We start from the raw sequence: 10,087 nt of genomic DNA on the forward strand, positions 1-10,087 counted from the left end.
GGAGTTAAAAAAAAAATAAAAATCATCCAATTATATGCCAAATACTCAGAGCTACTCAACCAACATCCTCCAAGTGAAACAGTAATTTCCATTACTGGGGTTGGTAGCCATGAAAAGGTTAACCAGTTCTGTCAGAAATGAAGATCCAACAATTCTAAGGTATACTGGAGCTCAGGGATATATCCTGATTTTAAAAATCAGAAAAGGAATGAAAATCTGTATTATCTTGCTATCACATAAGAAATTTTGTAACACAGATTAGCTAATTATAGATACATTTAGAAATTATAGTGCAGCTGACATGTTACACAGCATTTAAAGTTTTTCTAAAACAGATCATTCAAACTGTTTGGAAAAAACATAACCTTTGAAAAGATAAGTTTCAACAGTTCAGTTAAACTCAAGAACTTCACCTGCAAACTTCATGCAATGCCAGTGCAGACTTCCTATCAATCCCAGCTTTCTGCTACTATCACTGACAAACAGCAGCTCTGCTGAAGTTGCCTGACTTTCTAACATACACTGGGACACAAGTACAGATTTCTTCCCAAAAGATCCCCAAATAGAGATTCATTTTATTAATATATTTATACAAAATCATGAGTATGGAGTTGATTTACACAGCAAACAATTGGAAGACACAAATTTGAGATGCACAGACAAATCCACTAAACAACAAAAGATTTACATGCTTTATACTTTGGAACATACATTCTAGCAAAAAATCAAGAACAGGACACTAATTAGACTGCAGTTTTGGGGTCATTAACTTGGTTTACATTTGTTACCTTCCTGACAAACGTTAAGCAAATGTGCTATACTTAGATGTAACCTGGCACATTTCTTAAATAAATCATCGGACACATTTACGAAGCAAACTAAAATAAAAGCCCCAACCTTTTATGGAAACAGCTTGCTGTTTTAACAACAACAGATTTAACAGCAAACTGTACCTCAACTGCACAGCCCGAGCTGTGACGTTCCCCAGATTTGTCTAAGACTTGCGAAGAGCAGACCGCCACCTGCCTTCCACGGGTCACAGCTGCAATCCTGCAGCCTGGAAATTAAAACTAGCCTACCGCGAACAATTGACAAACATATCTCAAAGGGGTCAGTTTGAAAAACGTTTATAGTGTTTGACAAAAAAAAAAAAAAAAACAAAACAAACAAAAAAAAAAAAAAAAAAAAAAAACAAGAAATAAACTCCTTGTTTTGAATCAGTTGCAGCTTTACGAAACACATTAAGAAAGAGCAAACGTATAGTCTGTAACTTAAAACTGTTTCCGAATAGGAATGTATACACATGCCAAAGAGGATAAAAGGATGATAATGAAGAGAAACAGACTGTTTAACAATAATTTGGAGAAGCCGGCACTCACAAGAACTCCCATTAAACATCTCCATAAAATGATGTTACAGAAAATTAGAAGTTCCTCAGTGCTGCTTCCTATAATGACAGCAGCAATACCAATTCATCTCAGGAGCCGTAGTAACTTTAGAACATATATTACCAAATATCAAGATCATATGAAAATTTTATAACCCAGATGTTAAATCTAACACTAAATCATATATCATTGCTATTCAGAAGTCAGTCATCACAACATATTAACTAATTGCTAGATACTGCTTTATGTTAAATAACAGTATCGGATTACACACGCACACACACCCCCCTGCTATCAACCGACAGTACTGGTAGTACACACCTACTATCAACTGATAGTGCTGTCAACTATCCACTTACGTGTGCTATAGCACATAAATAACCCCCAGCCAACACTCGGAGTGATGCAGCCCTCACAGACCAGAGTACAGAAAGGGGTCCCAGGCGCTCAGCTGCTCCCTTGGCTGAATTCCTCCACACAACCTCTAACACAGAAACTGAAGTTCGCAGGAGTCTTATGTTGTATTTCTGCAGTTCACGGCTTGCAACGCACAGTTTACTCACTGGAAAGTAATGAACTTCATTCAGTGAAAATCCTGTATTTGTATAAGACTACACTGTATTTGTATAAGACTACATCAACAAAAGTTACAATCCACGTGGTTTCCATAAGTAGCTGGGGAAAAAAAAAAAAAAAAAAAAACACCACACAACTCTTTTGATTCTGAAAACAGCAGCAATACATAGTTACCACCCTTCGCATCTCTGCCCAACAGGAAATGAGTACAACAAACCTGATACAACCAAAGTTTATGGATCATTACAAAGTGCACGAGCACTTCTACTACCTGTAAGTCTTTTAAGAAAACAGCACTGGTTAAAGATTAAAAGAAATTAGACACTACAGATATTAACGCCTTCAGCTTTCTCAACCAAAACAAAACTGTTACAACATCCTAAGGAATAAGCAGTACAGCTTAAAAGCAAGTGTTTACACTACTTAGTTCAAAACAACCTCTGAACAGAAAAGTAAACTGCCACCCTCCAGAGCAGAATCTTAGCTCTCAGCAGGACTCCTCACAGCTGTTCAGCATTAAAATGAGAAAATGAGATGAATTCATTAGTAAATGTAATAAAAGTTAGAGTACCAGTACCTGCTGGAGAGGAAGGTGGGAACACAGCACAAAATACAGAAGTCTAGCAAAACCTTTCACTAAATTAAGCAACGTACCTAAGGCCATACCTCAGCTTTTCAAGGCAGCAATACACTTTTGACTGATTATATATATATGACATCACCACGTTCAACAACTCTTAGGAAGTCCAAGTTTGCTAAACTGAGTCAGAGTATTACTCACAGAACAACCAGAAGATGCTGAACCTGCTAGAACTAAGACTCAAGTGCAATTTCCATTATGAAAAATTCTATTTTTACAGTGCTCTAGCTGGGTTAGCATCACACCAGCCTTTCACACAAAAACTTCAACTAGACAACTTTCAGAAAACACGGTCTTCAAATGCACTACTTTAGGGCTGCGGGAGCACGCTATTACTAGAACTTTAACGACAGTTTTTAGCTTTAGGATGTCTTTCTTCGCTGTAATCTTGCAAATTCTAACCATCTTCGCCAGGGTGCGTGTGCATACATGCACAGACCTCTCCTGCCAATAGTCCGGTTTGCTGAAGGAATGGATGCACCGACAGGTCCCCCCACCCCTGCTGCCCCCAGGAATAATCCCGGGCAGATTCTCATTGCGTCAATCTACCGTGCGTAGTTAGCATCTGGAATGATAGAAGAAACCCTAATAGCTATCATTTATCTGGTAAGCAATCCTCACAGAAGGATGGATTAATGCAACAGACCGAGGTGTTTCCTTCTGTGTCGTTGCAGAATGATAACTCAAACTCCGCAGTACAGAAAAAGCCAAAATTCGGTTACACCACAGACCGAAGCCAGTCCAGCTAAGTAACAGCGGTAAGAAAAGTGCATCGGGACTTCGTACTGCCAGGTATCCCCACTGAAAACCCCCCGGTTCTCAGACAACTGCCGGTGCCCTTCACGCCGCTTCTCCCCTGCTCGCACCAGAAGAAGGGGCAGAGCAAACTTCACTTGCCGAAGTGTGACAAAACCCCTCCAAAACGCTCCGGAGCCACCGGCTGCCCTCCCGCAGCCGGGGCTCAGCCACCGCGACGCACCTCACGCTCCTGGGCGAGGAACCCCCCCGCGGGGGCGACCCCGAGGACAGAGGCGCCGCGGGGGCTCCCGCGGCGGGGACGGTTCGCCTTTCAGCCCCGCTGGCTGCGGGGGCTGGTTTTTCCCTTGCCCGAGCCAACGGCACCGTCTCCGGGGAGGAGGACCGCCCGTTTCGAGAGGCTCGGGGGACTTTCGGGGGTGGGGCCGGGCAATGCCCGAGCCGGGCTCCGGCCGCCGCTCCCCGCCGGCAGCAGCGCCGCTCCCCCAGCTCCCCCTGCCGGCACCCTGCCGCTGCGCCCGCCCGGACACCGGCCGGCACCCCCCGGCCCCCGGCGGACCCAGGGGCGCAGCCCCGCGGATCCCACGCAGGGCGGCCCCGCGGAGAAGGGAGAGGGCGGCGGGGGACGCGCCATGCCCGCGTCTCGCCCGCCCCGCCGCCCGCAGCCCGAGCACAGCGCGGGGGGGGGAGGGACGGGGCGGGGGGGGGGGGGGACAGAGGGGCCGGGAGAGGGTTACCTGGAGGCGCCGTGGGGCTGCAGGGCGCGGGGAGGGCACGGCCGCCGCGCTGATGCCGCGCTGCTCTCCGGCGCGGCGCGGCCGCCTCACGCCGCCATGGCCGCAGCCTCGCCCCGCGCAGCCCCGCCGCTCCGCGCCGCTCCGCTCGCTCCCACCAAGTTTGCGGCGCGACAGCTCCGCGTCCGCTTCGCGCCTCGCCCGCCGCCCCCCGGCCGGCCGGACCCAGCGCCCCGCCGCGGGGGCGGAGCAGCGGCCGCCGGGGCGGCTGCGAGGGGCGCCCGTCGCCGGCGATGCGCGGGTCGCCGCGGAGCCCGCAGCCGCCGCTGCCCCGGGCTGGGGTGATCGCGCATTACTCCCTTCCCTCCCCCGCGCTCCCCCCTCCGGGCCAGCTGAGAAGTTGCAACTGCTTGAGATATTTGTGCTGAGGGTTCGGGTCGGGTTTTTTGATTTTTTTTGTTTAATATGTATTTTTTTTCTTTACTTACCGCCGCCCAAAAAGCATGACCTGAGGCTTCTCCTCGCGATCGGATCTGAGCAGGGGCGCCCCAGGGCCAGTACAACTAAGCACAACAAATCCTGGCGAGCTGCGGCAGAGAGGGAGGGAGGGAGGAAGGGAGGGAGGGAAGGAGAGAGGGGCGAGGGGCAGCTCCGCGGGTGCTGGGGTGCGCAGGGGCTCCCGCGGGAGGGGAGGGCGCGGCGCTCCCGGCCGGTGCCCGGGGCTCCGCGTCTCCCCGCCGAGCGGGGCTCCGGGGCCGGGGGAGGCGCCGCCGAAGCCGGGGCGCAGCAGGTAGAGGAGGCGGAGGAGAAGCGGGCACCAGGGGCCGCCGGGGCTGCCCCGGGGCGGGAGGGGCGCGGGAGCGCCCGCCTGTGCCGAGGCTGCGCGCCGCCGCCCCCCGCTCCCCCGCACACGCCGCCCCCCAGCCGCCGGGAACCGGCGAGCCAAAGCCCAGCGTCCCGGCCCCGGGCCTGGCAGGCAGCGGGAGCCGCGCACCGGCGGCCCCGGCCCCGTCCCGCTGCGCGGGTGAGCGGGCAGCCCCCGCGCTGCTCGGCGCTGCGCTGCGCGGCTCGGCGCGGGGTGGGGGGAGCGCGGCGCTGACATTTTTGCGACCACGTCAAAGCCTGCGGCGAGTCCCTCTCCGCCCCCTCTCCTCCCTCTACGGCACGAGTGGACGTGTCAGCCCCGAAAGTTTATTTTTAGGCCCCGGGAGAGTTCCCTATAAAGGTCCCGTGGCGTGAGCGGGGCCGGCAGACGTGGCACTGCGGGGCGCGCAGCCGGGCGCGCAGCCGGGGCGCGCAGGCATCTCCCCCAGGTACGTACGTTCGCATTTCCGCGCTCACGGTATTTTCGGCGCATGCTTTTGTGTTTAGCCAACCCATCTGGACTGAACCAGGCGGTTATTTTTGTTCGTACGTGTGTTTTAATGAATTCCATCAAAGTTTTTTGTTTGGGTTTTTTTTTTCTACTAGCACGTTTCTACTACAAACCGCAACAGAAAATGACTTGTGTTGTTTGCAGCAAGACCTCCGTTTAGGAGACTAAAAGCAGTGAGAGTTTATTAAAACAAACAAAATCATGGAATTGATCCATGCTAGAGTAATCCTATAAAATATACTTAATTAAAACAACTAGAATCAAAACTTATCAGTAAGCCAAAATGTTGCAAATCCAAATTGCCTGGAACAGCCAACTCAAGGGAGAATGATACTTTGGCTATGTTAGAAAAGAAACTTGTTCGAGGAGAAAAGTTAATGAAAGTTTGAAATTATCTCTAAAAATGAAGCTCTGGAATTTGGAACATTCTTTCTGATTGCTTCTTGGTATTTAAAAAAAAAAAAAAAAACCAAAACACACCCAAACCACAAAAGCAGATACTAAAGGCCAGACTTTTTTTCCATTACAATCATGTAACCCTGACTGTCAAGGATGTTTCCTTATTTCTAACAATACAGTTTTGTAAGACACCAATGCAATGTATATTTATGTAGGATCACTTTCCTGTGAAATTTTCTCAGCTCCAGAAAATATTTCTATAGAAAATAAAAGAATCCATTTTACACTTAAAAATTGCCATCAAAGTAACTGCAGATACAGGACAATTCACATATATACTCCCTTAACTTGCTTGGAGTGTTTCTAAGACATATCAGTTCACATCAGCAAGTCCTATGCTATGCATGTATCTCCACCTATTACAATAACTTTAGACTTTCTTTTTAAAGAGGAGATATATTTGTTTTTCCAAATACTGCCAAGAAAAGAAAAAATCAAACATCCATACTTTATCTATGAAAAGCAAGCACTGCATATGCAAAACCAACAGTAAAAAACACATAAAAATTTTAGCATCTGGGATGATGTACATTTTATCCCCTAATAATTCCTCTGCAGTTTAGCTGTGAAACAATGGACATATATGTAAAACAACGACAAAAAATCCCACATTTATAGCTTTATATAATACTGGATTAACGGTGTATGTTATATCCTAAGAAAAATTTCACTGGAATCATACTTTCTCTGTATCATCCCCGGAGGTTTTAAGTCATGTGCTTTATAGCTAACTACCAATCTCATGGAAGAACAGTAATGATGTCAATGGTTAATTCTATTTCATTTTATTTTGTTTTGAAAAGCTCATGGGCAAAGATGTATGAAACTGGCCATGAGATTAACCATGTTTGAAATAAAGCTACAAAATGTAACATTATTTAATGTTACGTGTTACTCTGTCCTATGTCTAAGTGCAGAGTTAAATCAGATTAGTTGAGTGAGACAGGCAATTTTAGGCAAAGCAATCCCCAGACATACTCTTGCAAGCAGTGGCTGAGAGTTTTTTGGGTCTGTACAGGTACCTTGCACAGTGGTGTCTCGATCCCAGGCTAAACCTCTATGTATTACTGTAAACAAAATAAATAAGGATATCCTAACATAATCTAGAGTATCATGCTGAGGGTAGGAGAGGAAGAAGCAGGAGAAGCTCTGCTCTCAGATTTAAGGAAAAAAAGAAAACCCTGAGAGGACCAAGCCCAAATTCCATCCAGCCTTCCTTCCAGTATAGATCACCTCCTCCTTTGCCCTGTATTTTTCTGTAGTTATATTTCTCACTGTTACTAATTCTTGATCCCTCCTTGCAACAAAATAGAGCCTAGCATGTCAAGGGATTGTAGCATGTGAAAGCGGTAAGGTAGTGCAGTTGGAAGAGGAAAAGCTGCACAGCACCTTCAGGCTTTTGGCCAGTTTGGTGGGAAGCCAGATTTCAGCTCCTCCCTGTGGTGACAGGATATAAGGAGTGTTAGAAAGCAGGGAAGGGGGTGGATTTCCATCTGTTTAGGTGGGAAAGCCATGGCGTAAGAAAGGCCTGTCTTCTCATTACCCATCAAAAGCACCTTGGATAGTATGTCTGTCTCTCATCATTTAGAAAAACAAAGTCAGATACTGTAAGCCCAAAGTTTAAGTTAGGTTAAAAGGAAAAGAAAGAAAAAAGGGGGGGGGGGGGGGGGGGAAGAAAAAAGAAAAGAGGGAGGAGTTAGCTTCAGTAAAACTGAGCATTGAGCTATGTTTCCATTGTAGGGAAAAAGGATTGAGAGCAGCCCTGCAGAGAAGGACTGGAGGGTACTGGTGGATAAAAAGCTGGACATGAGCCGACAATATGTGCTCACAGCCCAAAAAGCCAGCTGTATCCTGGGCTGCATCAAAAGGAATGTGGCCAGCAGGTCGAGGGAGGTGATTCTGCCCCTCAAATCTGCTCTGGTGAGACCCCACCTGCAGTACTGTGTTCAGCTCTGGAGCCCTCAGCACAGGAAAGGCATGGACCTGTTGGAGTGGGTCCAGAGGATGGCCACAAAGATGAGCAGAAGAATGGAACACCTCTTCTATGAGGACAGACTGAGAGAGTTGGGGTTGTTCAGCCTGGAGAAGAGAAGGCTCCAGGAAGACCTTGTATCAGCCTTCCAGTACTTAAAGGGGGCTTATAAGAAAGATGGGGACGGACTTTTTAGTAGGGCCTGTTGCGATAGAGTAAGGGGTAATGGTTTTAAACTGGAAGAGGGTAGATTTAGACTAGATATAAGGAAGACATTTTTACAATGAGGGTGGTGAGACATTGGAACAGGTTGCCCAGAGAAGTGGTAGATGACCCATCCCTGGAAACATTCAAGGTCAGGTTGTACAGGGCTCTGAGCAACCTGATCTAGTTGAAGATGTCCCTGATCATAGCAGGGGAGTTAGACTAGATGACCTTTAAAGGTCCCTTCCAACCCAAACTCTTCTATGATTCTATGAAAAGACCTCGCTCACTTCACGATGACAGAGTTCAAAGGCTTTATTTTCATTGCATTTTGTTTTTTTCACTCCATTGAAAACATTGGTTATTTTTGTTTAATTCATGAGAAGCATGCAGAGAAAAACTTTGAATTCTCACAGTTAATTGCCTGCTTTTGTTTTTTCAACCACATCATCTATGACTCAGGAGAAACCCTCCTGGTGACCAGAAACTTTCCAGAGCAGACCAGCCAGGAGCATGGTGCATGTGAACAAGCTCCCTTTCCTGAACCAATGCTAAAGAACACAGTTTGTGCAGTCTGGTACCTTGAATCTACCTTGTTTATGTGACTTTGCTGAGAGACCTATTCATCAGGTCTACATTGCGGTTTCTTCTTCTTTGCCATTGAGATTCAGGAAAGTATTTGATCTGCTGCATTTGAGTTGTGTGAGTCCTTAGCATTCCTGCCTGCACTGAGCAACATCATCTTCCAAGGCTGGATCATCATGAGTCTGCCATATTTTAATGTCATCCTCAGATGGTTCCAGCAGGGAAGTATACAGTTAAAAAGTAGGACATGCAAGGCTCTACCCCAGTAGCAGAAACCCCATTAGCAGATACAAGACAAGTTCAGACTGAGCAAAATTTTAATTATCTTAGCAAAAGACACCATTACAACACTTACTTTAAATCACAGGGAAATAAATACCAGAGTTACGAACTCTCTCCTGTTTTCTCTCAAATTATTGTCTTGCGTTATGTGCTGTATTTAAAGGTTACACTGACTAGTACCTGTAATATCTATCAATTAGGAACAGTGAAATGAGATTCCAAATTACTTGGCTTTTGAGAGCTAGATGTTTGTCTGATGAGTTTATATTTACCATTTCTGATCAAAAGAGAGAATAAAGTAGTATTTCTCCTGGTGGTTGTATGATTTAGGCTCTTTATAAACAAAGCGGTTTAATTTTATGAATGCTTAAGGTGATATTTTTGACACAACTATATAATATAAATAAATGTGCACTTGAATTTATAAATGTGCAAGCTGATTTTTAGTAATTGCCTCTTTCTTTTCGTTAAAGTATCTGACAGATAAGGCAGTTAAAGAAGTTGTTATATAAGCCTTAAATAAGCACCGTCTAACTTCAAGTCCCTAAAAATAGTCAGCTATTTGGTGAAAATGATGAATTCTGGGGTACTGATTCATGTGATCTGAAAAAGCCATCCATTTCCTGATTCACCTTCACATCTCCTCCAGGAAAAAAAGGAATATTTTACAATGAATACCTGCAGTCAAAACATTTTTATGTGTGTGTTTTTCTGTCTTTCAGCCACTACCCAGAACTGATACTTTCAAAATGAAGAGGAAGGTAGGAGTGAGAACAAAGAACGCCTTGGAGAAATCCAGTTCAAAAGTTTGAGGAATAGAAATAATGGGAAATATTAATAACTCTCGTCTCTTAAATAGGTCATAATTTGGACTGAAGTTATGAAAAATTACAAGCCTAAGACCTAAGTCCTATTACATTTGAATCTATATTGAGGGATTTTAAAATTAATACATAATAAAAATATTAGCATGGGTTTTCCTCTACTTTGGATGATAAGATACTCTGCTGCCTTACACAACTTTCTTCTAGACTAATTTAAGTTTTAATTTTTTGGTTGTTAGCCCCACGACACCACCTTAAAGTAAGCCAGGATACGATTTAGCAATCCATTAGT

At 45.9% G+C, this 10,087-nt stretch overlaps 1 protein-coding gene and 1 non-coding gene across 5 annotated transcripts in view; one reads left to right on the plus strand and one right to left on the minus strand.

The window, feature by feature from the left end:
- The window catches only part of SEMA5A (semaphorin 5A), a 353,854-nt gene extending 349,027 nt beyond the window's left edge, over positions 1-4,827 (minus strand). Inside the window, exon 1 of one of the 4 annotated variants that reach the window (XM_074825752.1) lies at positions 4,583-4,827. The gene's annotated coding sequence lies outside the window, so the exon portion shown is untranslated. Of the gene's footprint in view, positions 1-2,745; positions 2,901-4,097; positions 4,238-4,582 lie in introns of those variants that run through there. The other 3 variants (XM_074825742.1, XM_074825761.1, XM_074825771.1) reach the window with 3 other exon arrangements.
- Positions 4,828-9,535: 4,708 nt separating this feature from the next.
- On the plus strand, positions 9,536-9,604 carry LOC141934696 (small nucleolar RNA SNORD123). The gene has a single exon (XR_012626405.1). It is a non-coding gene; the product is annotated as a small nucleolar RNA SNORD123 (small nucleolar RNA).
- Positions 9,605-10,087: the final 483 nt, after the last annotated feature.

This window comes from Strix aluco, chromosome 1 (genome assembly GCF_031877795.1).
Source record: "Strix aluco isolate bStrAlu1 chromosome 1, bStrAlu1.hap1, whole genome shotgun sequence".
Taxonomy (NCBI): domain Eukaryota; kingdom Metazoa; phylum Chordata; class Aves; order Strigiformes; family Strigidae; genus Strix; species Strix aluco.